The sequence below is a fragment of the Corythoichthys intestinalis genome, chromosome 14 (assembly GCF_030265065.1).
Source record: "Corythoichthys intestinalis isolate RoL2023-P3 chromosome 14, ASM3026506v1, whole genome shotgun sequence".
NCBI lineage: Eukaryota > Metazoa > Chordata > Actinopteri > Syngnathiformes > Syngnathidae > Corythoichthys > Corythoichthys intestinalis.
Window position 1 is genome coordinate 5,029,931 of NC_080408.1, and position 26,868 is coordinate 5,056,798.

At 37.8% G+C, this 26,868-nt stretch overlaps 1 protein-coding gene across 4 annotated transcripts in view; it reads left to right on the top strand.

Annotated features, from left to right (window-relative positions):
- LOC130929511 (SPRY domain-containing SOCS box protein 4-like) overlaps window positions 1-26,868 on the top strand; it is a 166,091-nt gene that overhangs the window by 33,041 nt on the left and 106,182 nt on the right. For 2 of the 4 annotated variants that reach the window (XM_057856681.1, XM_057856683.1), the window contains exon 2: window positions 11,370-11,426. The exons of the other annotated variants lie outside the window; for them this stretch is intronic. The gene's annotated coding sequence lies outside the window, so the exon portion shown is untranslated. The remainder of the gene's footprint in view (window positions 1-11,369; window positions 11,427-26,868) is intronic. 4 annotated transcript variants of the gene reach the window in all.

Genomic DNA, 26,868 nt, shown 5'->3' on the forward strand with positions numbered 1-26,868 from the left:
GCATTGAGCCCAATGGAGGAGGAGGAAGCGTTTTTCAGCGATTGTGGTTGAAGTGTGGATTTTTCCATTGATATCATTATCACCGTCAACAGTTGTTGTTGTTGTTTTTCAAATACAAATACTCTTCAGTCAGGATCTACAACAACACATTGAACCTAGTGTGGAAGCAAATGAGTTAACTCAGAGGGGGGAAAAAAATGCCGACCTTCTTCCTTCCGCCCTAAATACTCGCTAAGTGTCAAGTAAAAGGAATTAATAAGTCATAAGCCATGACAGAAGTACTCAGCGATACGTATCGCGAACCCGTTGCCCTTGAAATACTGGCTTTATTCTTCCCTTTGGGTGGAATACAAATATTCTCTCATTCACATGCGTAAAAGCTCAAGTTGTGTCATCGTCGACGAGTGGAATGATTTGTCTAGCGCGAGGGCAGCAAAAAAGTGCTGACTGGATGACAAAATACAGCGACAGGCTCATTATCAAAAGCGGCTCTGTAAACATAGATGATGTAATTGGAACAATACAAACATCATAGAGGATTCAAAATGGCAAAGTCGTATTTCATTTTTTTTTTCTGTGGCATAAAGAGTACCTTATTGTACCACACAGTATCTTATTTTTTACTTTATTAATAGGTGTGTAACGGTACACAAAAATCTCGGTTCGGTACGTACCTCGGTTTTGAGGTCACAATTCGGTTCATTTTCGGTACAGTAAGAAAACAATGCAAAATATAAATGTGCTTGTTGTTTATTACACACGTTTCAACAATAGGAACATTAGCCTATACAAAGCTCCAATTCTGCTCAAAAAGTAGCGGGTATTTAAAGATATTCCAACAACAATTTGCCTTTCAGACCCCGCGTATTGGTCAGCTTTCTTTCTGAAAGAAAGAAGAAAAAAGAAGTCCTGTGCTAAAGAGAAAAGCAATCCCAATGACAAAGATTTTAACATGTATTTATGTACTAATAAAATGCCTCAATGAATCATTTTTTTTTTTCTTATAAACTGTTTTCAAAAGCTTTATTAGTGGATTTTCTCAAGTTAAAGCGCCACACAGAAATTAATAAATTTGTGTAAGCAGGATCTGTGTATTATTCTTATTATTTAATTACAGGTGTTTTAGCGCATTTCAATTGATTTTATTTAAATGGGCTATTATTTATTTTATTATGTGTTTATATTTTACAAATGTGATGTAGTATTCATTTATATTGTATATTTTATGTTGTATAACTTAAGTTCCTATGTGAATATTAGTTCCTACTTGTTTTGTTGTGGTAGGAGGGTTCTGTATTGAACACGGGGTCGTGTTGGTTATTTTTGTAGCAGAGAAGACAGCAGTAAATCAACAAAGACAAGTCAACTGTGCCCCGAGCTACCACTCAAGAGATCTGATGGACTCAAAAAGTGGGTTACGATTGCATATTAGTTTCAAAATCGACCGGATCCACTGTATTTTTACACGAGTGACTTCCGGCCTGCCCGATCCTAGCTACCGGTAGTAGTATTGACGCAGGAGGGTCGTGTCTCGCGTCAAATAATAAACTCTGCCGTTCTTTTTGCGTGCGTCGCCTTGAGCCGCTTCTGGGACGCGTCAAACATGCGGCCGCACTGCGACTGGTGTGCATTGGCTGATCGACTTTAATGCCCGCGTTTCACTGCGTTCTCGCGGCGGCCACGTTGTTGCGCCGTTGACGTTTCTGGGTTATACTGTCCTACTGTGTTGGTCCTCATTATAGTAGAGAAGACTGAGTAAATATAATCTCCACAAAGAAACTGTAACCCGATCGACTCACAGCCTCGAAAAGTAAGGGTTACATAACATTACATCAGAAACCTGTTCGGTACGCCTCCGTTCCGAACCGAGCACCACGTACCGAAACGGTTCAATACAAATACATGTATCGTTACGCCCTTATTTATTAATATGCCGTGTTCTGTCCTCACTAAATGTGAAGTTGTTCTGCTTGACAGCCAGCAAACAAGGCAATTGTGGTTTTTGAAGCTTTTTCCTGCCATCACTTTTGACAAGTGAAGGATGCTGCAGCACACATATGTACTTTTGTTCAAAATACGCATTTTCTCGTCTGATCAAAATGTAAGTTTTTGTAGATTAAATTAGCCTAATTTGCCTAGCAAAAGTCCATGAGCTTAAAGTGCGTACGACAGGAGAAAAAAAGTCTTAAATAGCATTAGTTTTTGAATTAGAATCATATTTTGAGACGATTCGACTATATACAACAATTTAGCAAAGCGCAGATGACGAGAAATTAGTCTTTTAATCTGCCGGTTAGCCACGCCTACCATTATAGGGCTCTAGCGGCCCCAACAGGTGGATGACGTCGGCAGGGTCATGGTTTCATCTGATTTCAAGTTCAGCCCATTGAGGGGGAATTATTCAGAACGAGGAAAACGCGACGAAGAGAGCCGCAAAATGTCATTGTTTCATTCTCTCTACTCCAATATTTTTACAGGATATTCATTTTATCCAAGTATTTTCCCCCATTAGCTAAATAAACGGCATGCTCATGACAAATACATCTTGTGCTAAATGGAATATGAAATAATAAAAATGCATTTACTCAGGACGAAATGGCAAAATTACTCCTTAATGGTCAAAACTGTCGACTTCACCTTTACTGTCGCACCTCCCCAAGTATATTTTATGCCACCTAATTCGGATTTATGTCATTTCCCTTCCCCGGCTTCGGAGATTAGGGTGATTAGGGTAAATACACTACCCTCTAGTGGCAATAGTAAATATGACATAACTCATTTTACATGGCTGAATCCAGCTGCTCCCTGTTAAGACCAACAGAAACTAAGTTTTTGTTTGAGCTAATGTCTTTTTTAATGCCTTCGTAATTTAGTTTATAGGTATATTTAGCCGTTTTTTGTGGGAATATGTATTTGAACCATTTGTTAAGAGCATTGTAAAATAAAAAAACAAACAAAAACGTTTTATAGCATTTAAGATAGCGGACTTTTGCTATGTAAGTTAGCCAATTGTCCTTTTGTTGTTTTTATTTTTTTATGACGTTTGAGGCCTTAGCTCAGGTATTTTAATTTTTTATTGTTCCTTATCAGATTACTCGATTATTCGAACTAACTAGTTCATCGATTAATCGACTACTAAAACAATCAATAGCTGCAGCCCTATGGGGATGTGACAATAAAATGAGAAGGTAGACTGGAAAACAACAAAAAGAATAGTGTGAAATCAAAAGTTTCATATCATTTCCCAATGTGAAAATGGCAAAATTATTTGTAGTCAATTTGAAATTTGAACGGGATTTCAGTTACTTATTAGCTTGCTAGCTTAGCTATCTCAGTTTTAAATTTGAAAAAAAAAAAGCTTTTTTATTCAATTCCAAAGGGTTCGGTGAATGCACATGTTAAACTCGTGGGGTTCGGTACCTTTAGCAAGTTTAAGAACCGTTGATCTATACCATATACACCATTGTTTATGGCAGCCAGTTTACTTTTCGTCTTAGTCTTTTGGACGATAATACTAATTAATCAGTCATATTTTAGTCATCTCAAAATGCACGGTTTCCCCTCCATATAAAAGATTGTGGCGCACCGCCACACCACAATAAAAGATGCTACACCTTGCAAATGAGATGTTTTTTTTTTTTTTTTTTTTTTTTTTTTTTTTTTTTAATATAAAGGCCATTTCAAACTAGCGGTAGCCTAGTGTGAAAAATCAGATTCTTCTGCTTTGAGTTAGACAGGTTTGTCACCAGTAGACGTCCAATCCATCTGAACGTCTAGCAGCAAATTTGTCAATGTTAAGGTCACTGAACCCCCGTTTACTAGCTCTCTGGAGTCAGCAGCATCATCATCCACGGTGACTAAGACATTCAGCGCTTCCCCGATGACCAATCAGATGTGTCTGCGTGCGTGATATAGTTTGTTCGGGCCCAAGTTACACTAAATCGAACCAAAGTGTCAAGCGGGCACAAATAAAACGGTGAAGCCGTCACATGTGTGACGGTGAAAATTGGCAAACGGCGACGACCTCTCAGCGGATACGAGCGGCGGCACGATCACATGATGTGACAACAGAAACGTGCGTGTCACCCAATGCGACAGGGCTAAATGGGTGTCTGACATACAGGAAATAGGAGACGTGACAAGCTAGCGGTTGACCCAGATTTTATAACCCGCCGCAGCATGATTTAAAAATGAAGTTGTGTTTATACATCCAACCGCATGTTTGCATGAACGCGAGGGAGGATTTATTTGTTTATTTATTTATGATTTATTACCTTTGCCAAGCAGGGGGATGTAATGCTTTCATGAGCGCGGTATTATTTGTGCACGGGATTGAGCAGAAACTCCACTCAGCTCATTTGCTTGAAATATTGTGGAGGCAAGGCTTGGGAACGGATCATTATTTGGAACGGGCCCAGGCACAAGTGCAAATCCAGGAAAATATATATTTTTGTTGGCAAAAGGTCCGGATATGTCTTGCCAACTGAGCACTGGACTGAAGTGCAACGTTTTTACCCTGTGACTTTCAACTCTGACCGAGAATTAGCCTCAAAATGAACAGGAGTTTACCTGGAAAAGCCCCAGAACAAACAGTTGACCTAAAATTAACAGGATGTGATCTGGTTTAGGGATGTCCCGATCCAGGTTTTTGCACTTCCGATCCGATACCGATATTGTTTTGCACTTCCGATCCGATACCGATACAGGCCAATACCGATACCGGCCTATCTGAGCATGTGTTAAATTTTAAAGTTATTTAGCCTCCTTACTTAGTTGTCAGACTCATGTTGAAAAAGGTTTTAGTACTCTTGATAACAACTAGCCAGCTGAATTAGGTGAGTTTGAATAACACACAACAGCTGGTAACAAGAATCTGACCTGTTTATTCAGTGACAAACACAAAACATTATAAATAACAAACAGAAATGGCATAGTCAGTCAGTAAAACGTGCAAATAATATTGTAAACGGTCTTAAAAAAGCAAAACACACAAACAACCTCAGTGGAAAATCCCACAAACCCCCCCAAGCTATTAGATGCTTTTAATGTTTCGTGCATTAGTTACAAAAATTGTATAAAAAGCCTCTCAGGTTTAAATTAGAGCTGAAACGAATACTCGAGCAACTCGAGTAACTCGAGTTTAAAAACTGATCCGAGTAATTTTATTCACCTCGAGTAATCGTTTATTTTAACAGCTCTAAGCATCACGTTTTGCTCGGACTACTTTTAATGCGGGACAACGCGCTGATGTCACGTGCGTAGAGGAAGAAGCAAAAAAAAAAAAAAAAAAACCTTACTACAGCCGCTACAAACGACGCCGACGTTGCTAAATACTAGCCCGCACGATGCTTCGTTGGTCTGATGAGTCTCATAGAGATCACATGTATGTTGAACTAGATGCGCATTGACAGACTCGGCCGCGTCTGGGCAGCGTTAGTAAACAGCCGCCATCTTAAAGCAGTAGAGCGCTAAGCGCTAATAAAGAGCGCTAAGCGCTAATAAAGAGCGCGAAGCGCTAATAAAGAGGGCTAAATCGCTAATAAATAAGATTAACGTTACTGTGACTAGCTCACGTAACGTTAGCCCTGCGGAGGGCTAGGTTTCTATTAATTATGACCACTTTCGATGCGTGGCTAACGTGTCTTACATACAGGCTTTAACATAACATAGCGTTGTGGAGTGATGAGGGTGTAAAATAAAAACTCAATAATGCTAACTATCAATTTTAGCTCAGTAGTCATTGCTGGATAAAACATCAAGTAGCACTAGTCCCTAATGTGCTCCAATACAGCCTGTATCATACATTTATTTTGAACACTGCAAAAACTCAAAATCCTATCAGGACTTACAGTTTAGACTAACTTAAAACTTAACTAGAACTTCAAAATAGCTTGACACAAATAGAAATTCAATTGAAACACGTAGGAAAAAAATCCTAACTTATTAGTGATGTGTGTTATCAAGCATAACGGCATTTATATATATATATATATATATATATATTTTTTTTTTATAAGATCTAAAAGTTTTTTGAGTGAAAGCAGTGAATTAGTCTTTTTTTTTTATTCTAGTTACATCTGAGATGCAATTGTTGGCTGTTTTCAACAATATACATCGAAAATAAAGACATTGATTGACTGAAAATGGTTCAAGATGAGATGAAATGTCTTGTTTTCGCATGTATATTTATAATTGCTCTTCACCTCCATCCATCCATCCATTATCTTCCGCTTATTCCGGGGTCGGGTCGCGGGGGCAGCAGCTTCAGCACTTACAGTTTAGACTAACTAGAACTTAAAAATGGCTTGACACAAATAGAAATTCGATTGAAACACGTGGGAAAAAATATTAACTTTTAAGTGATGTGTGTTATCAAGCGTAAAGGCATTTTTAGGTGTATATATACAGTGGAGAGAACAAGTATTTGATACACTGCCAATGGATTGGCAGTGTATCAAATACTTGTTCTCCCCACTGTGTATATATGTATATATATATATATATATATATATATATATACACACAGGGGTGCACATAATTTTTTTGCCCAGGTTCTCAGAGGAGGACCTGGAGATGTGACTTGGTCCTCATTGAGCTTGAGAGCCGACCCGCCTGATGCGATAAATTTATGACAAGCTTTACTTAGAGCCAATTAACTTTAATTAATTATATTAACAATTAATGCTTGATTAACATCAACTGGCACAACAAAATTGCCATTACTTTGAAGTGAAATGTAAAGAAATAAAAAGCACCAATTCAAAATAAAGGGCATTATGCGGCTCCCACATTAACTCCAAGCCTTTTTAAAAGTGGGATGTCCTCCTCAGAAGACCTCATTGAACGTGCATGTTTAGCTTTGTAAAATGCGAGCAAAAACACGTTTGTCAGTGCATGTCGCTGTTCATTACCTTTATTCCGCCACTTGTCCATAGGGCGAGTGGGGTCCTGTTTGACATTGATAATTTGCTTAATTGCCACATGCTCTGTTTTTTTCGTGCTCTTCAAAGTTTGGATGGCTGAAATTCTTTGACCCTACATAAAATGCGCTGCTCTTATCGGCAACATTGGGATTCTCACGGCACATTTTGTACCGCATTTCCGTGCGAGCATCATTTGCTTCTAGCCATGGTAACTCCAGTAGCCACTTTTCAGCTAAAGTCCTTTTTTTCGGTAGCTCCGGTGATGTCTCTGTCGTCTGTCTGTCTTTTGACGGGGGTGGGTGAACACGGAAGTAATTACTCAGTGTGGCCTGCCTCTTCGACATTTTGAGAAGTTATTTTCTTGTGTCCGCCGCAAATACAGTGGTCAGCCATCGGTACGCAAAAGCGTATGGAAGCCGTTGAGGGCCAGCGCGTTTGTCTACGTCCAGTACACATGCGCGCATGCGGACCACTTATGTGCACCCCTGTATATATATATATATGTATATATATATTTTTAATAAGGTCTAAAGGTTTTTTGAGTGAAAGTGAGTTAGTCTTTTTTTTTTATTCTAGTTACATATGAGATGCAATTGTTGGCTGTTTTCAACAATATACATCGAAAATAAAGACATTGATTGACTGAAAATGTTCAAGATTAGATGAAATGTCTTGTTTTCTCATGTATATTTATAATTGCTCTTCACCAAAAAATTTGTTTTATCCGATTACTCGATTAATCGATAGAATTTTCAGTCGATTACTCGATTACTAAAATATTCGATAGCTGCAGCCCTAGTTTAAATAAACGACTATTTCAGTATCAAGTTAACATTTTAAAACAGTAAATAAAATACTCAAGTCCCCATTCTGTATCAGCAGCTTTAAACGACATTCAATTCCTTTAATTTTGCGAATCAACTGTTAAAGTTATTAAAATTGCTCCTGCTATTCCATAATTTCCCTTCTGTCTACTTTCGACATGTGAAAGTTTTAAAACTGTTTTGAAGATAGATTCAAGTCATGATTTTGCCAATTTAAGAGTATTTTAGATAAAAAGTTAATTAGGTTCGCTTGGAAGGTTCACAACAGCCAACTAGGGAAGTCTCCTGCTTTAAGATGGCGGCTGTTTACCAACGCAACTAGTTTTCAATACTTCAGTGTTGCTAACGCCGTCGAGTCTGTCATTTTGCATCTAGTTCTATATACATATGATATCAATTATCTACAGTAAAACGATGTTGACGTAGTTTGTAGCGGCTGTCAGCAGCAGTCAGGTAATCTTGTGTTTTTTATCCAGCGGCATGAGTTGAGCTAAAGCCGTGAGTTGAGCATTGGCATTACCCGGGTCTATGACGAGCATGATGTTTACTCTCGGGACGCAATGCGGTCCGTTTCTCATTGCGTCCTGAAGACGGCGCTGTGTATTAGTTCCGCTTTACTTGACATATTTCAGTAATTGGAATTTGGATGTTTGTGAATCGTTCTCAAATCTTCCAAGGCCGAATCGCTCAAGGATGTAATGACGGCTGGGCATGTTGTACCGTGGTTCTAAGTGTTGGATGGTTCGTCTTTACTCACGAGAGATAATGGCCTGTCATCCAGAATGAATTCTTCGGCAATGACTCTTGTTATTCCCTGGGCTTTGGGACTGTTGAGTGCCAGTTTGTCACGCATAGCAAAAGTTTCTGCCAGTGTTAGTTGCGTAGGACCTTTCTTTTTGTCTTCGGTTTTCTTAACATACTTCTTATATTGTTTGTGGTGTTATTTCGCTAAATGCTTGATTAGGTTGGTTGTATTAAAACTTCTTACAGCTTTACCACCACGCTTGACTTTATTGTGGCATATGTTGCACTCTGCCTCTTCGTCTTTGTTGTCCTTTAAGGTGAAATGATCCCACACAGCTGACATTTTTACCGGTAAAGTCTCTCGGTAAATTGGGAGACGGTAATGTAAATGTAGTGTGTTGAAGGTGTGCCATAAAGTGCGGACCGGATTTTAGGGAAACCGACGCAAAAACTGGAATGGATTATGTAAATCGGTGCGCTGGAAAACCTGGGCTGGACTTAAAAAAAAAAAATTGGATCGGAAGTCTGGATCAGAATTTTTCCGTGTTGGCCGATCCGATACCGTTGCGCATTTTTTTGCCCATATCGGCGTCTGATCCGATCCAAATATCGGATCGGGACATCTGGTTGCCCTAAAATTTACAGGAAGTCACCCCGAAATCAACAGGAAGTGATCTGGTTGCCCTCAAATTTATATGAAGTGACCTAAAATCGCAAAGGGAGTCACCCAAAAGTCACTTAGAAATGCCTCAAAATGAACAGGATGTGACCCAAATCAACAGAAAGTGATTTTCTTGACATTATACTGTATTGAATCATGTATGTCAGCTGCCATTGACTTTTATTGATGCCCATCCATTCGGACTTCACTGTTCTTTAACTCATTGGCTGTCGTCTCTCCCAGTTCAAATGGATTAGACGTTAACTGACGATAAACTCATTCCAGTTCACAGCCGAAGGGTAACTGAACACCACAGGTCAACGGCGCTTAAAGAGTTAAGCTCCGTTTGCTCTTATTGATGATTTTCATCAATAGCTCTGATGTCCACTAACCTTTCGCCTTTTGTCCAAAGCGTAGACACTCAAACAGGAGAGAAAAAAAACACCCACCGTGACGTGGATTTGAATCCAGAGTATCATGATTATTTTATGAAGTTCAAAGTACACCAGGTCATCACACCTGAAACCATGAGTCATTTGCATGTGCTCTGGATCAATGACACATTATTTATTGATTAGCTTCAGCAGGTTTGTTCAGATTTTTGTTTGAATTGAATATCGCCTTCGTTATAACGATACATATCGTGAATTGAAAATGGACAATTTGGAGGCCTTAACATGCACGAAAACTCACCAAGATTTGCGAATACACGCGGCTTGTAGTAAATTTCGATAATTTTGCGGCGTCACAAAAAAAGTAACAAAATGGCTCAGTGGCGCCCCCTTGAATTTTTCAAAAAGACCTCTCCTATCAGGTTTTTTTCAACTAAGAGCGATGAAATTCTGGGCGTTGATTAGGGCTGTCCCAAACGACTAATTTTCTCCCAACTAGCCAGCCGACTATTTTTACGATTAGTCGACTAATCTTATAATTAAAAAAAAAATTTTTTTTTTTTTTTTTTTTTACTAATTTAGCAATGAAATGTTTTTTTATGCTTGTCAATTCACAAAAACATTTTGGAACACTTAAATTCTTGATTAAAGTAAAAATAAACAGATAAATAACAAACAATGAGTTCAAATGCTGATAGAATTAACCTGTGCAAAAGAATGGAATGTAAACAGATTCAGAACACTGACTTCACCTTTCCAAAATGATTCAAAACAATTCTTAAAAAAATACCTAGCATTAATATTATAGTATACTGTAGTACTATATATAATAGTATTATAATAATTAATCATTGCCAATCAGAATTTTCATAAAGGGTGTCATTTTAAAGGTATTCATAGTGTAAAATCTGAAGTATGTGGGATTAACTCCAGAAATCGTTATTTACAGTATATGACAAACATTACATGCTTTTATTTTGAAATGTTCACCGGAAGTACGTTCGCTAAACCGCTAATTTAAGCTTTACACTCCGCAAAAAAAGCACTTTTTGTCATTGCATGTGTTGTCAGTAATAGATTTTTTTCCTTTTGCAAATGCTGTTAACCAGCGATTTTTCATTTTTGAAGTGTCACCTTTTAACTGCAAGTTTTGGAGAAGGCTGCCTGTTTTATAGCCGGCTAAAGTAGGCCGTACGTATATAAACGTAAACGTATATAGTGTTTAATATAGATGTGTTTTCTTATTTTGTATGTCTGAACTTTAATTCTACAGCGTGTTGATGAGAGAAAACCATCAGCGATAAAACGCAGCCGTGAAAATGACCGCCCTCATTTTTATTTACCATGCGATAAATGGACTCCTTGCATATCGCGACGGGCTTAGCAACTTCAATAAAACATGTCATTAGTTAGTTGGACGGACTTACAATGTCCTGTCGTTATCATTCACGGCCGACGTGCAGCCGAGCTTGGCATTGAAGAGACAGGACACAACAGTGTACCCTCCTTTGTGTCTTTAAAAATAAGTCAATGTTTTGGACTGTTTTGTGCCGCTTTCCCCGCTTGCATACCAAGCGTGCGGCATTCAGAACTTTCCACGCAGATATTTTTTTAACCCTTCATTAGCCGTCGACGGGATGTTGTGCTCGTCGACGGATTTACGTCATCGATGACGTCGACTATGTCGACTAGTCGGGACAGCTCTAGCGTTTATACCTAGTGCAAAACTGCTCCGAAAAGTCTCTTGCACCCATATTCCAAACTCGACAGGAAATCGGGTATTTTGGATTGAAAGTGAATTTTTTTTTTTTTTTTCAATTTACAGGGTGCACATTTGAGACCTTGGCACCTAGGGAGTTAGTTGGATCCTCCTGGAAAATTGGTAAGACTGTTCATGAGACATATGAGATCTTAAGTTTTAAAAATGGTCTTTTTTCATTTATATGGGCGGGGTTCCAAAGTCGGCATTTTTTGGGGGGCGTGTTATGGACAGTTTTCATATACCTGGGCGAAGTGCCAAAGTTGCCCATTTTTTGTGGGGGGGGGGCAACATGCCAGATTTAGTAAATGACTCATAATCCCTGATACAAGGTTGTCTTTTCCATATCTAGCATGTATGAGAGATATGCCATCCTGAAATATAAATGGAAATAAATAAAAGTTTAAATAAATGAATATAAATTGAAATAAATAAATATAATTAAAAATTGAAATAAATAAATAAAAATTGAAATAAATATAAATTGAAATAAATGAATAAAAATTGAAATAAATATTGAAATGAATAAATAAATATTGAAATAGAAGCATTTTAATGACACTTTTCATTATTTATTTGTGTATTTATTTATTGAATTTTTGCACTCCTGGTCCTCCATACGACAGCCCACCTCTAGGGATGATTGGAAATCGGGCCTGATCACGTGATGAGGAGAAAAATTTCGGGCTTTTAAAATGTAAATATTGTATTTTCAATGTTGTTTTTCGGGCCTGCAAAGCAACAAAATAATCAAGATGTTGCAAAAATTATATTTGTTGTATGTATTTTTTGTTCTACGTGACATCAAAACACGATGGGACACAGCGAAATTAAACCCAGCCGGAGAACATTAGCCTAGCTGTCGTGATTGTGAAATAAAAAAAATAAATAAAAAAATTACGCCGCACTGTGGTTTAATAACAGTTAAAATATTTATGCCCGCCAGTGATTTCCGCTATCTTGTTAGTGTTTGTTGTCCAACAGCATGGTCTGACATGTCTGCAGATAATAATAATCAGTTTCTTATGATTATCTGTCAAACTAAGTGTGCACGTGTGTTTGTGAAGGGATCAAGACGTGTCACGATCCAGTCCAGAGTTCACTCTTTGCTTCACTTGCATGACCTCTTATGGTATACAGTCGTGTGAAAAAAATTAGGACACCCCATGAAATATTCAGTTCTTAATTAAGAAATGTTCACATATCAATGTCTGATCTTGTTTTTCTTGATCTGTGGAAAAGAAAGTGATGTAATTGTAGGTAAACAACAAAAATGAACACTGTTTTACTCATTAAACCAGATATATTAACAAAAATGCATATTCTAACTGAGGAAAAAGTGAGGACACCCTACCACCTAATAGCTAGTGTTACCCCCTTTGGCTGAAATAACTTCAGGGAGACGCTTTTTCTAGCCATCTACCAGTTTTTGACATCGGTCTAAAGAAAGTTTGCCCCGCTCCCCAACGCAGAATACTTTCAGCTGTGAAATATTTGAGGGGTTCCTTGCATGCACAGCCCATTTCAAGTCACCCCACTGCATCTCAAAGGGATTAAGATCTGGGTTGTGATTCTGCCATTCCAGGACTATCAATTTTTTCCTTTTTAGCCAGTCATGTTGCAGGGTCTTGTTTCGCTTCAGCTTTGATTTGTTCAGAGATGATCTCATACAGTGCCCTCCATAATTATTGGCACCCCTGGTTAAGATGTGGTTTTTTAGCTTCTAATATTTTTTTTAATTCAAATAATATGGGACCTTAATGGAAAAAAAGAGAAAAATCCAACCTTCAATACAAGTGCCTTTATTCAGTGGGGGGAAAAAATCCCACATAAAGAAATAATTATTTGACATCAAATAATGTGTGTCACAATTATTAGCACCCCTGGTGTTAATACTTTGTACACAACCCCCTTTTGCCAACAAAACAAGGTCTGGGGACTGAGATGGCCATGGGAGGACCTTGATTTTGTGTCTGGTGAACCATCTCTCTTAGATTTGGCCATATGTTTAGGGTCATTTTCTTGCTGAAAGACCCAGTGACGACCCATCTTCAGCTTTCGGGGAGAGGGCAACAGATTTTGATTTAAAATGGCCTGGTATTTCAAAGCATTCAAGATGCCATGCACCCTAACAAGGTTCCCAGGGCCTTTGGAAGCGAAACAGCCCCACAGCATCACTGACCCACCCCCATACTTCACAGTGGGTATGAGGTGCTTTTCAGCATGCGCATCTTTCGTGGCACGCCAGACCCACTTAGAGTGTTTGTTGCCAAAAAGCTCAATCTTGGTCTCATCTGACCAAAGCACACGGTCCCAGTTGAAGCCTGCCTAAATGCACTTGTATTGAAGGTTGGATTTTTCTCTTTTTTTTCCATTAAGGTCCCATATTATTTGAATAAAAAAATTATTAGAAGCTAAAAAACACATCTTAACCAGGGTTGCCAATAATTATGGAGGGCACAGTATGTTCCTCAAGCACCATCTGATACATGATAGAATTCATGGTGGATTCTATGAGGGTGAGCTGGCCAGGTCCTTCTGCAGCAAAGCATCCCCAAACCATGACACTTCCACCTCCATGCTTCACAGTTGGTGTGAGGTTCTTTTCCTGGAATGCTGTATTGGTTTTACGCCAAACTTGTCTAAATAATTTAATTTTAGATTCCTTTGTCCAAAGAACATTATCCCAGAAGACCTGGTCTTTGTCTACATTTACTCTGGAAAACTTGCGTCTGGCCTTCATGTTCTTCTTGGCGAGCAAAGGTTTCCTATTCATGCACATCCCATGAATGTTAAACTTGTGAAGTCGCTTTCTGATTGTAGAGGCATAAACTTTCACATCAACAGTAGCAAGAGCTTGCTGTAGGTCCCATGATGACGTTTTAGGAGTTTTGGAGACTTCATTCTGCTGTGAATTAAATTGAGTTTATCTCGAGGCCTCTTCAAACGGATTGGATGTCTACAGCGGTCAATGGCAACCGATAAGTTTAATTTTGGGGGCATTTCAGGTCATTTGATGTTGATTTTCAGGGGTTTAGGGTGACTGCACGTCAGTGAGTGAAAACCGGGCCAATGCTTATTGTTGAGTACCCTAGTGGCCTACCTTTTTTTTCCCCTCTTCGGACAAATTTTTTTTTACTCTTTTGTTGCGCTGCCATCTTTGCTGAATTCGTGCAAAAGCGTTTCCATCGACTACCGTCTATATAATAAATTGGGAAAGGGACAAATGTGTATGCCATAAATCAGTCACCACATTTGTAGTTTTTTTGTGTGTGTGGCAGGGTTCCTGCCACCCTCCTCAACGTTAATTAGTAATGGTGAAAGCAATACAGAACCCCTCAAGATATAAAAGACGTGTCATCCATCTTGTCGTCAGTCGACATATTACAAATGTTATGAAAATATTTTATAAAGGTTGAAAAGTTACCTCGTGTTGCTTTAAATGCTACAAATGCTAACGTATTCACAATTCTCATAGCAAATCACTAACTCTTAACTCCACAAACTGTAGCTGTAAACTTAATTACAAATCTATATATGCAAACATACAGTGGGGAAAATAAGTATTTAGTCAACCACCAATTGTGCAAGGTCTCCTACTTGAAAAGATTAGAGAGGCCTGTAATTGTCAACATGGGTAAACCTCAACCATTAGAGACAGAATGTGGGAAAAAAAAAAAAAAACCCAGAAGATCACATTGTTTGACTTTTAAAGAATTTATTTCCAAATTAGAGAGGAAAATAAGTATTTGGTCACCTACAAACAAGCAAGATTTCTGCCTATCAAAGAGGTCCAACTTCTTCTAACGAGGTCTAACGAGGCTCCATTCGTTACCTGTATTAATGGCACCTGTTTTAACTCATTATCGGTATAAAAGACACCTGTCCACAACCTCAGTCAGTCACACTCCAAACTCCACAATGGCCAAGACCAAAGAGCTGACGAAGCACACTAGAGACAAAATTGTAGAACTGCACCAGGCTGGGAAGACTAAATCTGCAATAGGTAAAACGCTTGGTGTAAAGAAATCAACTGTGGGAGCAATTATTAGAAAATGGAAGACCTACAAGACCACTGATAATCTCCCTCGATCTGGGGCTCCATGCAAGATGATAATGATATAATGATGAATGATAACAAGAACGGTGAGCAAAAATCCCACAACCACACTGGGGGGGGGCTAGTGAATGACCTACAGAGAGCTGGGACCACAATAACAAAGGCTACTATCAGTAACACAATGCGCCGCAAGGGACTCAAATCCTGCACTGCCAGACGTGTCCCCCTACTGAAGCCAGTACACGTCCAGGCCCATCTGCGGCTCGCGAGAGAGCATTTGGATGATCCAGAAGAGGACTGGGAGAATGTGTTATGGTCAGATGAAACCAAAATAGAACTTTTTGGTAGAAACACAGGTTCTCGTGTTTGGAGGAGAAAGAATACTGAATTGCATCCGAAGAACACCATGCCCACTGTGAAGCATGGGGGTGGAAACATCATGCTTTGGGGCTGTTTTTCTGCAAAGGGACCAGGACAACTGATCTGTGTAAAGGAAAGAATGAATGGGGCCATATATCGAGAGATTTTGAGTGAAAATCTCCTTCCATCAGCAAGGGCGTTGAAGATGAGATGTGGCTGGGTCTTTCAGCATGACAATGATCCCAAACACACAGCCAGGGCAACAAAGGAGTGGCTTCGTAAGAAGCATTTCAAGGTCCTGGAGTGGCCTAGCCAGTCTCCAGATCTCAACCCCATAGAAAATCTGTAGAGAGAGTTGAAAGTCCGTGTTGCCCAACGAAAGCCCCAAAACATCACTGATCTAGAGGAGATCTGCATGGAGGAATGGGCCAAAATACCAGCAACAGTGTGTGAAAAGCTTGTGAAGAGTTACACAAAACTTTTAGCCTCCGTTATTGCCAACAAAGGGTACACAACAAAGTATTGAGATGAACTTTTGGTATTGACCAAGTATATATTTTCTGTTTTTTTATACTGTCTCTCATGGTTGAGGTTTACCCATGTTGACAATTACAGGCCTCTCTAATATTTTCAAGTGGGAGAACTTGCACAATTAGTGGTTGACTAAATACTTATTTGCCCCACTGTATATTAGCTGAAACAACTTACAGCCTTATGTGGGCCAAACCAGAGAGCTGCTATCCTTTATCCCTTTCAGACGTACGAGTCTGCTTCTTCTTCATACAAGGCGACAGTCCAGCCTGACCCCCCCCCCCCCCCCCCCCCCCATTCAAGTAACTTGGGCATCCATCGCGGTCAATAACAGCTAGTGAGTTAACATTCTAAAAAAAAAAAAAGATGTCTACAGTTTATATATTTTTTTAACTCTCAAAACCACTCGCCACGGTAATATAATCACCTCTTTAAAGTGACCATGTTTAATTACAGTTTTCCCGCACATGTTCAGGCCCATTAAATTGAAGGATTTGCCGTCTGCGGGCTATTTAATTGACAAATGAGTGTCATGTAATCAGAGCCTGAACTGTGAGGGGGACCTCCAACCAAAACCGGTGCGCGTGCGTCCGTGTTAATGACTGATGCTCTCTGGGGGACAACTGCGAGGAGGACGTGACACGTGGCAAAGAGAGGTCAGGCGCGACAGACGCAGAGCAGCATCTGCCGGGGGCAAATGAAGGAGGGGAGATGAGGCCAGAATAAAGGGAGGGAAGTGGAGGCTTGGCAGTGAGTTGAAAAAGATGGAGGGATGAAAAAAGATGGGAAGGTTAAAGGGCACAGACATGGGGTGAAACGCCCAGAATGAACACAAAAAGTATAGAATTTAAGTAAGAAAGATGTATTGCGTTCTGGACTCCGAGCCATTTCACGAGACTTGTTTTACTTGGAACGTGAATAAAACTGGTTTAAAGTTATTTAGAGTGAATTTAGCTACGTTCACACCGCAGATCCAATTCCCATGTTTTTTTTTCTTTAACAGTAATATCGGGCCGATATATGTATGGACTTACAAGACCTGCTATTGGGAGATATAGTATATCCGATATAATGGGTTAACTGTAGGACTGCAGCTATCGATTATTTTAGTAGTCGATTAATCGATGAACTATATGTAACTATTATTATTATCGAATAATCGAGTAATCTGATAAGGAACATAAAAAAAATGAAATACTTTAGCTGAGCCTTAAACAGTACAAAAACATAAATAAATGAGGATCTAAGTACAACAAAAGAACAGTTGGCTAACTTGCATAGAAAAAGTCCGCTAGCTTAAATGCTATGAAATGCTTTTTTTTTTTTTTTTTTTTTTTTAACTAGGCTCTTAACAAATGGTTCAAACACATATTCCCACAAAAAACGGCTAAATATAACTATCAACTAAATTCCAAATGGATTAAAATAAAACATTAGCAAAAAAAAAAAAAAAACGTAGCTTATGTTGGTCTTAACAGGACGCAGCTGGATTCAGCCATATGAAATGAGTTACAGTATACATAAGTTTTTTAAAATATGTTTCTTATATGTATCTCTTTCCAACGCTAAATCCGAATAAATACATTGAACCCACTCCAAAAAAATCTTTAAAAAAAAAAAAAAATTTTTTTTTAGGGGAGGCTAGTTTGCCGTTTTTTACGTACCGCGGCGGTGGGGGTTCATTCAAAATTGTATTTTTTCAATTATTTGCAAAATAAAAGTTAACAAAAACAGCTATAACCATCTCCTAATTTTTATTTTCCCTCATTTCCTCACATACTAAATGACAAATCTCAATTACTACTTAAGAACATAGGATGTATATTAAAATTGAAGATAATGTAAACATTTACTTTTTGTTGTGTTTTTTATTAATAAAGATATAAGTAAAATACATTAAGAAAAATAAGTACAAATGACATATTATGCAGAGTGAAATGGAATATATTTTGAAGATCGCGCAAACATAGACTTTTTTTAAATCATAAGGAAATTGAATAAGTATCCTAACTAGGGCTGTCAAAATTATCGTGTTAACGGGCGGTAATTAATTTTTAAAATTAATCACGTTAAAATATTTGACGCAATTAACGCACATGCCCCGCTCAAACAGATTAAAATGACAGCAAAGTGTCATTTCCACTTGTTGCTTGTTTTTTGGTGTTTGGCGCCCTCTGCTGGCACTTGGGTCCAACTGATTTTATGGGTTAGTACCATGAGTGAGCATAGTGTAATTATTGACATTAACAATGGCGAGCTGCTAGTTTATTTTTTTATTGATTTGAATTTTAATAAAACAAAAACATTAAGAGGGGTTTTAATATAAAATTTCTATAACTTGTTCTAACATTTATATTTTAAGAACTATTAGTCTTTCTATCCATGGATCACTTTAAGAGAATGTTTATAATGTTAATGCCATCTTGTTGATTTATTGTTATAATAAACAAATACAGTACTTATGTACCGTATGTTGAATTTATAAATCCGTTTTGTGTCTTATCTTTCCATTCCAACAATAATTTACAGAAAAATATGGCATATTTTAGAGATGGTTTGAATTGCGATTAATTCTGATTAATTAATAAATTTTTAAGCTGTAATTAACTCGATTTTTAATCGTTTGACAGCCCTAAGCCTAACATAAATGAACAAATTTAAGTCCAAAGTGCACATTGACAGCTAAGATGTTCTGAACCTCTCCATCAGATCAAATAAAAATAAATATGATAAATAAGCCACCTTAACTCTTTGCTCTTAAAAATTTGATCCATTTTCTGCTGCATTGCCCCCTTTTTTTTTTTTAAATAAAAAAAAAATTTTTTTTTTTTTAGCAGTTTCAGAAAACATGCACTTTTGAACCAATCAGAGCTAACTATCTCTGGTGATCACATGTGAGTATGTCAGCCAATTGAACGGATAAATGAGCCCAGGCGTTTTGCTTGCATTCGCACATTGACGTGACTCGTCATCGTCAGACTCGGACTCTGGATATATATTTTCGGAATCAAAGCACCGTATACCGGAACAGCGTTCCGGCCCAGAATCTTATACCGGAACTGTGTTCCTGACCGTTCCCGCCCACTTTCACCCCGGTTACTACTAGAGCTGGGAATCTTTGGGCACCGAACGATTCGATTACGATTACGATTTTTATTTTTATTTTATTTTTTTTAAAGTTTTGTACATTAGTTCCAAAATTGTTCAAAAATACTCTCAGGCTAAACCAAACTACTATTTCAGTATCAAGTTAACATATAGCAGTAAACAAATATACAAAAATAACATTAAATAAAAAAAACTCCAGTCCCCATTCTGTATCAGCAGCTTTAAACTACATTCAATTAATTTAATGTTGTGAATCAACCGTTAAAGTTGTTAAAATTGCTCCCGTTATTCCATAATTTCCCTTTTGTCTACTTTTGACATGTGAAAATTTTAAACTATTTTAAAGATAGATTCAAGTCAATATTTTACCGATTTAGGAGTATTTTAGATAAAAAGTTAACTAGGTTTGCTTGGAAGGTTCGCTACAACAGCATTGCAGGGAAGTTTACTGCTTTAAGATGGCGGCCGTTTACTAACGCCCGCATCTAGCTTTTTGCAGATGTGCTGCTACCGCTACCGAGTCTATAATCCATCTAGTCCTATATAAATGATATCTACCGTAACATTATGTAGCTGTACTTGTAGCCGCTTTTCGGCAGCAGTCAGGTATGTTGTTGTGTTTTTTTATCTCGTGGCATGAGTTGAGCTAGAGCCGAGAGTTGAGCGTTGGCATTACCCGAGGGGCCGGTTAATGAGAAGCATGATGTTTAGCTACTCCCGCTCCGTTCCGTCCCGAGGACCGTGCGGCGCGCTGAGTGTGTTGTACTTCCACTTTTGGCATATTTCAATAATCGGAATTTGGATGTTTGTGAATCGTTCTCGAATCTTCCACGGCCGAATCGCGAATAATCTAAGAATCGGAAATTTTGCACACCTCTAGTTACTACCCACCTCCGATTGTCACCATCCTAGTTACAGTGGGGAGAACAAGTATTTGATACACTGCCAATGAGTTTTCTCATTGTGAGTACACAATGAGTGTTGATACACTGCCAATGGGTTTTCCCATTGGCAGTGTATCAAATACTTGTTCTCCCCACTGTAGAACCGTTAGAACGTTGTTAATGTGTTTCCTTGAAATACCGTGCCTTTAGTTTAGGTTCCTCCACATTCAGGCGTCACACTGTATGAAAACAAAGTAAGAGTGTATTGACAGACACTGCGAGCGATTGTCTGCTTCTTGCGCGCACATCGATACGCACGCTAGCCGTTTGGGGGCTGGTAAGTGGAGGCAGCGGGAGGTGATCCGCTGCTTCCACTCACTCCATTAAAAACACAAGCTTTCCACATCTCGTTACAGGAAAGCATTAGGCCTTAGTCACGTCTTGAGCGTCAAATTTGCTTTTGTTTTGCTGTCTCGGGTTAAGGCTCTTTGACTAACTGCGGAATCAGTAGCAATATTTCCAACTTCGGCATGTTTACTTAGGGCTGTCCCAAACAACTAATTTTCTCCCGATTACCGTAATTTCCCGAATATAACGCGCACTTTTTTCCCCAAAATGTACTCGTAAAATCATGGGTGCGCGTTATTCACAGGTACAGGGACGGAGTCAGAAAAAAATTCATCATGATTCATGCTCCATTGTAAGCATTGACCAGCACTATATGACCTAATCCGAACGACAGTGATATAATAATCAAGTTTCATGTGGTAAATAATTGTTTTCGTGATATTTTTCACATCTAATAAAATGAAAACATTTTTTTTGGTACTATTCGTTTAATATTTACCGGTCCATTTTTCTTACCTTATCGTTGTAACATGCCGGCACTTGGCGATGTTGTCTTGAAGAGAACGTATACCGCGATCCGTTTCATATAAATATTGACTGTGTGGCGAGCTAGGACAGGAATCTGAGGAAAAGTGTCGAACCACTGAGCCAAGCCGCGTTGTTTTATTTACATAGAAACTCACAAAGTAACAACGTACGTCTTGCACGCAAATCGCGGGACATTTGTTTACTTCCGGCTGTTCCCTTAACTAAACTCTTCCCCCAGGGAACTACACACCTTGCCAACGTAGTTCCGCTGGCGAATTCTGTTAAAACTCGCTACAACTGCTTACTTTGTGAAAATTATTATCGTATGCTGTGAGCAATTTTACAATAAAAATTTAATATTCTATTTTTTTTTTTTTTTAAATTGACAAAAGGATTAAAACAATGCTGCAACCGCTTAAAAAGTTCAAGACACGAGAACCATATTTATTGGTGCTAAAATTAGGGTGCGCTTTATACACGGGTACAAGAATTTTCCCTAGATTTTACAAGTAAAATTGGGGTGCGCGTTATACACGGGTGCGCCTTATATTCGGGAAATTACAGTAGTCAGCTGACTATTTTACAATTAGTCGACTAATCTACAACCAGTGTTGTCACAGATTACTTGAAAAAAAATAATTTAATTACTGATTACGCCTCAAAAAAGTAATCTAGTTACTTTACTGATTACTTCATTATCAAACTAAGTTACTTTAAAAGTAATCAGTTACTTTTTACCAATATTCCTCCCTTTGCCGCCTCAACATAAGAATGACAACAGAAAAATGTCATCACATGTAATTGACTTTCCGATGATTGAATTTAAAGGGGAATATTAGAATTTCGCGCTAGCTTAGCCACTCGGAGCCCTGAAGATAACAAATATCTGACAAACTGCTTGGAATTTGTTGAAATCAACTTCACTGACCAATTAAACCCTGCTAACCTCTAAGATTAAGCCTAATGTCAAAACTTCTGAATTTCAGGTTATGGTTAACAGCATATTAGTGCCAATGTAAAACAATGCAAACTGACTGCACAAAAGTGCAAAGGTGGTGGCGGGCGCGGATGCGCGTGCAAAACCCGGAAGTACTCCTCTCAACATACACGCGGTCAATTTGGCCACAAAACGTGGCGGCAGCTAAGCACTTTACACTCAATCAGATTTACAACACATCCCACAGATGCTAAACGAACACATCGCCTCATGGCATAAATGTGCAACACGCATATGATGTAAACAAAGCTTGCCAACGTGGAGCGATGACGGCCCGTCGTTGCTACGGCAAAGCTACGAAACGGTCGCGCTTGTTTTTTGTTTCTCAGATAGATCGCAAGCTATAGATTCTACTTGTAAAAAAAAACAAAAAAAACAAAAAAACGCAAAATACGTATAAATGCGTTTTTGGGACAATTAAGCATTTAAAAATAGAACGTATTTATACGTTTATGGGAGCAAATGAGTTAATACATACTGTATTCTCACTGTGTCATTGTAAAATGGTTTTTAAAAAAAATTTGGCGGGGCAATAATATCGCGTATTGCAATGATTTATGAGATAAATTATCGCACACTAAAATTTGTTATCGCGACAGGCCTAGTGAGGGGACAGTCAAACAGAAAGGTGAGATGATGTGTGAAGTATTAAAAAAAGTGATTTATAAATGAAATCATCGGCCGCCATTGACGACAAGAGAAGTCCAATCCATTTGGACCCGGAGGGTTGGTGGCGATCGTTTCATTAAGTCTTGGCACTGTCCAAAGGAGCCTATGTTTAGTGCATATTCATAATAAATGCTTTAGGTTTTCAAATGACCTTTTATTGCTTGTTAAAATTCTCGCTATTTAGTGTTCACTGACATTTGATTTTATTCTGTTTCTTATTGCCTATAAAAGTATCTCGTTAAACACTCTGCATGAATCTGAATAAGACTTTTTAAGTCGTTGGCTGTCGTAGACATCCAGTCTGTTTTAACTGGGAGGACTGGCTGTGAACACTCATCTTTCAATGCCATTGACAGGGCTACGTGATAGCGAATTGGAATCATATTGTGCATATATTTTAGAATCTGCTTCATAAATAAGGGAATCCTTTATCTTTTGGCTTATCTACATCAAATTCTAATCTATCTTTTTTATACTTTATATTGATGCTTTATCTTAACTCCCAGCTAAGGTACATGTACGTAAAGTGCGTAGCGGTTTACCCTATGTAACAATACTTTTTTTTTTTGTCTTCGACTTTATTTGGCCCTAATCCTCCGTCGTAGTTTGGATGCTATTCACATATTTCCACTCTTTAGGTTTTACTTTTTTGGTGCAGTTTTTAATGGTCCCACCACCCAGTTTTTGTCTTTTGCATTTTAGGGTGTTTCTATTTTTTGTCTCATTTTTTTGCCCCTCGTGGTTTTTCAATTTTTTGTTTTATTTTTTTGTATTTTTAAGAGTAATGTTTAACAATTTTGGCAGTTTTTAATGGCCCTACCTCCAAAATTTTGCCTTTTTTTGCGTTTTTAGGTGTTTTTTTTTTTTTTTTTGTGCATTTTCAATTTTAGTTTTTTTTTTTTTTTTAATCAATTTTGGGTGCTTTTTTTCCCAAAAAGAAAAATATATTTTTTATTTATACAAAAGGGTAGGGGTTAACATTTTTAGCCGTTTTTAATAGTCCCACCCTGTAGTTTTTGCATTTTTATTTTTTTGCATTTTTCCATTTTTGTTTTTTATTTTTTTATTTTTTTTGGTTTTTAATTTTTTTTTTGGTGTGTTTTCCCCCAAGTTTTTCCTTTTTGGGTTTTTTTTTGTTTCCTTTTTTTGGCTTTACACTTTTTTTTTTTTTTTTTGGGTGGGGGCTTTTTTTCGTGCTTTTTAAGAAATTAAATATTTTTTTTATTGCTGTTTTTAATGGTCAATGACCTTTTTTTTGCATTTTTAGGCGTTTCTTTTCCCTTGTGGTTATTCAATTAAAAAAAATATATATATATATACATGTAAAAGGGTTTGGGTTAACATTTTACAGTTTTTAATAGTCACCCCCCCTCCAGTTTTTGCTTTTTTTCTTGTTTTTTTTTAGTTTTGTTCTTGGGTTTCTAATTTTTTTGGGGTGTGTTTTTGCCTTTTTTTTTTTTTTAAGTAGTTTTTAATGGTCATATAATGGTTACCCCCCAAGTTTTTCCTCTTTGCAGTTTTCAGGTTTTTTGTTTCCTTTTTTGGGTTTTACACTTTTTTTTTTTTTTTTTTGGCTTTTATTCGTGCTTTTTTAAAATGTTTTATTTTTTTTGTATATTGCTGTTTTTAATGGTCAGTGGCCTTTTTTTGTTGCATTTTTAGGCGTTTCTTTTCCCTCGTGGTTATTCAATAAAAAAAAAAAAAAAAAATATATATATATATATATATATATATATAAAGATAAAAGGGTTAAGGTTAACATTTTTTGGCTGTTTTTAATGGTCCTACCCCCAAGTTTTTGCCTTTTTTGCATTTTTTGGGGTAGTTTTTTTTTTTTAATGTGCATTTTCAATTTCTTGGAGTATAATTTTTATTTTTATTTTGGCACTTTTTTAGCCTCGTGATTTTCCCCAAAAATATTTTGTTTATCTAAAAGTGTTAGGGTTAACATTTTTTGGGCAGTTTTTAATGGTCCCACCCCAGCGTTTTTGCCTTTTTTTTTTCTTTTTCTTTCCTTGGTTTTCAATTTCGGGGGGAGGGTTACACATTTTTAACTATTGTATTATTTCAGGGAGGATTGTGTTAGTTTGAAGAGAAGTAAGGCATTATAGTATGGTACTTCCTCATGGTACTCATTTGGCGTTTTAAAAATATGTCAAGCGTTCGTTGTTCTATGAAAAACAAAACAAAAAAATCTCAGGACAAGTAAATCGACTCCAAAACTGAATTTTTAAAGTGTTTTGTATTTAGCTTAGTTCAAATTTGAAAGGTTGGACATGAAATGTGCGTTCACCCCGTTCTTCTCCCTTAAGCTACACATCTACCACTGTCTCCTTTCTTCTGCGTGGCCCTTCCACCCCCACTAAGCATCCATCCATCTATCCATCCCCCAACCTCCACAAGTCCCTTGGGTCAAGTGGACATTTGGATGGCTTTTGTGTTGGACACGTGTGTTGGCGCGTGCACGCTCCTCTTTAATTCTCCGTCTGGGGTGAAAACAGGGAACCCCCCATTGTATCACGGATTAACTTGCGCATGCACACGTGTCCCCGGACCCCACGGGGTCTCTTAAGTGGGAATATGCTATGAGGCAGAAAATCAGAAGGCAATTTAAAGGGAGAGTCCAGCTGAGGAATTGGGGGAAGGTCAGCTTCACGTGATTGCGTTTTTTAACGGTGAAATGATTTAGCTGAAAGACACGTTTGACTTGAAACAGACTATTTATCGGAATGATAGAATCAAAATTAGTGAGACTGTTCATGATACATACGAGATCTTAAGTTATCAAAATGGTGAGTTTTCCATTCAAGGGCCTGACCTGGGCGTGGTGCCAAAGTCGGGAAGCTTTAAGACATGTGTTCAGGTGCCTGATGAAAAATATTAAGGTTTCGTTAAATATAAGGGGTCCAAACAGGAAAGTGAAAATGACCGTCGCCATTTTGTCTGGCCACTCATTTTGAACAGTCATAACTAGGGTTGTTCCGATCATGATTTTTGCTCCCGATCCGATCCCGATCGTTTTAGTTTGAGTATCTGCCGATCCCGATATTTCCCGATCCGATTGCTTTTTTTTTTTTTTTTTTTGCTCCCGATTCAATTCCAATCATTCCTTTTAATTTTTCCCGATCATATACATTTTGGCAATGCATTAAGAAAAAAATGAATAAAACTCAGACGAATATATACATTCAACATACAGTACATAAGTACTGTATTTGTTTATTATGACAATAAATCCTCAAGATGGCATTTACATTATTACCATTCTTTCTGTGTGAGGGATCCATGGATAGAAAGACTTGTAATTCTTAAAGGATAAATGTGACTTTGTATATTGTGACAAAATATTGCCATCTAGTGTATTTGTTGAGCTTTCAGTAGCCATTTAACTGTTATGCCCAAATGCATGATGGGAAGTGCAACCATGACTGTGCGTAGTGGTACCAATTGATATATCTTCTCTGTGTTGGGAAATAACAGGGTGTTAAGAAAAAGATTTTAAAAATTACTACCTTTCTTCCCCACATTGCTTCCCACAATATTTCTAATCGTAGGGAGAGGGATTGTAAGGCTTTAACCAATTAAAAAAAGGTTCCAAAGGCTGCCAAAATTTACTCATTTTACGCTGCCTTTTAGCTCTATATATAGGTAAAACGGTGCCATTACAAATTGAACGCGACAATGCGTGAGTGGGTCGTGCAGCGCATGCGTTAATTGCGTTAAATATTTTAACGTGATAAATTTTTTTTAAAAATTATTGCCATTAACGAGATAAATTTGATAACCCTACCTTAAGCCTAAACTAAAGACTCTGGATGAGTGTAACATATTATGTCTGTAACGTTAAATACAATTAGAAAACGATTTAATTAAAAATATATATATATATTTAAAAAAAGGCATGTCCGATATTTTTTTTTGCCGATTCCGATACTTTGAAAATGACGTGATCGATCGGGACATCTCTAGTCATAACTGGGCAGTCATACAACATATCTGCGCCAAATTTTCTGTGCTTGGTGAGTGTCTTACTCTGAAGGGTCCTGTAGGGGTCATTTGCATCAACCCTAAACCGCCAAC